This window comes from Lutra lutra, chromosome 3 (assembly GCF_902655055.1).
Source record: "Lutra lutra chromosome 3, mLutLut1.2, whole genome shotgun sequence".
NCBI lineage: Eukaryota > Metazoa > Chordata > Mammalia > Carnivora > Mustelidae > Lutra > Lutra lutra.
Window position 1 is genome coordinate 141,715,847 of NC_062280.1, and position 3,047 is coordinate 141,718,893.

Genomic DNA, 3,047 nt, shown 5'->3' on the forward strand with positions numbered 1-3,047 from the left:
GCTCAATCAGTTAAATGTCTGCCTTCTGCTCAGGTCATGATCCCAGGGTCCTGGGATTGAGCCCCACAACAGGCTCCCTTCTCAGTGGGGAGCCTGCTTCCCCCTCTTTCTCTGCAGTTCCTTCTGCTTGTGCTCTCACTCTGTGTCAAATAAATAAGTAAAATCTTTTTTTTTTTTAATTTGACAGAGAGAAAGAAATCACAAGTAGGCAGAGAGGCAGGTGGAGAGAGAGTGGGAAGCAGGCTCCCTGCCAAGCAGAGAGCCCAATGCAGAGCTCAATCCCAGGACGCTGAGATCATGACCTGAGCCGGAGGCAGAGGCCTAACCCACTGAGCCACCCAGGCGCCCCTAAATAAATAAAATCTTAAAAAAAAAAAAAAAGGGCGCCTGGGTGGCTCAGTGGGTTAGGCCGCTGCCTTCGGCTCAGGTCATGATCTCAGGGTCCTGGGATCGAGTCCCGCATCGGGCTCTCTGCTCAGCAGGGAGCCTGCTTCCCTCTCTCTCTCTGCCTGCCTCTCTGTCTACTTGTGATCTCTCTCTTTCAAATAAATAAATAAAAATCTTTAAAAAAAAAAAAGACCCACAAAACACTCTTTTATCTTAAAAAAAAAAATCCTATTTAGTGAAAGTAAAATTCAGCAATGGCACTAATATTTGACACAAATGCCAAGCTGGTAAAATTCAAGTAATGAAGCTTTAACCACAACTCTTAGGGGCTTGAGGTGTCTGTTCTTTCTAAGTCTAGACCATTTCTTGCTCCTGTTTCTACCTGTGACAGAATTTTGCCTACATGTTAACTTGATTAGCTGTCTCTGTCTCCACACTATAAAGGTATGCTTTGTCAACCTTGGAGAGAAAATGTGCTTTTGAAATTCAATCCGTCATTCCTTTTCCCTGAGTGTAAAATGCTGAACGTTTTCCAGTAGCTGTGGCCATGTGTCCTATACCCAACCCCACCCCACAACCTGCCTCAGCCACATAGGTGGAGCAGGAGCTAAAGAAGGAATATAATTAGTGTAGGAGAAGAAAAAGACTTAGCAACATCCCTTTTCAAATCCTACATCATTTAGTCCCTGGGTTGTTTTTTTGGCTGATATACTATCTTCCATTGTTAATTTAATATTCAGAACTGTGTATATAACCTTCCCAATTAGATTTTTGCTTAACAGGGGAGCCAACCACCGTAGCAACTCCCTACAACCCAGAGTCTTTACCTGGCTTTCTCCTCCACTTCTGCCAAATCATTCTGGATCCTTCAGTTAGGGCCTGGGTCTCATACAGACCACCACTTAGTACAACCCAAGCTCAAGAGAAATTTTTATCACAGCAAAATATACATAGCATAAAATGTACCATTTTAACCATTTTGAAGTATACAAGTCAGTGATCTTAAATAGATTCATCATACTATGCTACTATCACCACCATCCATCTCTCAAGGAAACGTACAACTTTTGTAAGCCATCCTTGTGCAGAGGTCATGCTATGCGTCTCCACATTTTTCCAATTTTAGTATGTGTGCTGCTGAGGCAAGCACCCTCAAAAAAACTTAAAAAAAAAAAAACCAAAAAACTTTAGTCCTAACTTGTCTATGAGGCTAGCATTCCCCTAATACCAAAACCAGATAAAAATACTACAAGAAAGAAAATTACAGACCAATAGCCCTCATGAACATAGGTGCAAAAATCCTCAAAAAAATATCAGCAAGTCGAATCTAACAATGTATAAAAAGAATTATATACCACAATGAAGTTGGATTTATTCCAGAAGTTCAAGGCTGGTTCAACATTTGAAAACAACTGGATTACAGCCAGTATAATCCACTACATCAATAGACTTAAAGTAAAAAATCACATGATTATACTGATTGATGCAGAAAAAGCATTTGGCAAAATCTAACACCTATTAATTATGAAAAGTCTTCACGAACTAGGAATAGAGAGGAACTTTCTCAACACGACAAAAAAAAAAAAGAAAGAAAGAAAGCATCTACAAAAACCTGCATCAAACATCCTTCTTAATTGTGGGAAACTATACTTTTTTTAAGGTCAGGAAAAGTTGAGATGTCCCCCTCACACTCCTAATTAACAACATACTGAAACAGTGCAATAAGACAATAGAAAGAAATAAAAAGTAAGCAGATTGAGAAAAAGAACCAAAACAAACCTTTACTCAGAAACAAAGATAGACACCTCAACTCCCTTTTAGAGTTTGTAGACTTTCCCTATTGCATATTTGTTCTCCGTTTCGAAGATTTCTTCTCTTATTTTTATTATCACCTTCCTTCTATTTACTTAAGTTGCTGGTCTTTTTATAGCTTCTTGAGATGGAAGCTAAAATCATGTAGACTTTCAATTTTTGTTCTTCTCAAATATATACACTTAAAGCTATGAATTTCCCTTTGAGCCCTACTTTATCTGTACCCCAAATGTCTTGACATGTCATATTTTCATTATTATTCAGTTTTAAACAGTTTATAATTTCACTGCATTTTTTAATTGGACCTACAAGCTATTTAAAAATGTGTTGCTTAGGGGCGCCTGGGTGGCTCAGTGGTTTAAGCCTCTGCCTTTGGCTTGGGTCATGATCTCAGGGTCCTGGGATTGAGCCCCGAGTCGGGCTCTTTGCTCCGCGGGGAGTCTGCTTCCCCCCCCCCCCGCCTCTCTCTGCCTGCCGCTCTGCTTACTTGTGATCTCTCTCTCTGTGTCAAATAAGTAAAATTTTTAAAAAATGTGTTGCTTAATTTTCACACACGTGTGGATTTTCTAGTTATCTTCCTACTCCTAATTTCCAGTTTGATTCCACTGTGGTCAAAGAACACATTGTATATTATTTTACTCCTTAGGAATTGTTTGAGACTTGCTTTATGTCCTAGCAGATGGCGCATGTTGATAAGTAACATATGCTCTCACAAACAGCATGTATGCGGCAGTTGTTAAGTATAAAGTTCTGTGTATGTCAATTATGTCAATTTGGTTATTTTTGTTGTTCAAGTTTTCTATATTCTTGCTGATTTTTTGTCCGCATGTCCTATCAGCTATTCAAAG

The 3,047-nt window shown here is 39.3% G+C and overlaps 1 pseudogene; it reads right to left on the bottom strand.

Annotated features, from left to right (window-relative positions):
• Positions 1-1,437: 1,437 nt before the first annotated feature.
• Positions 1,438-1,537, bottom strand: LOC125096638 (uncharacterized; annotated as a pseudogene).
• Between the last annotated feature and the right edge of the window lie 1,510 nt (positions 1,538-3,047).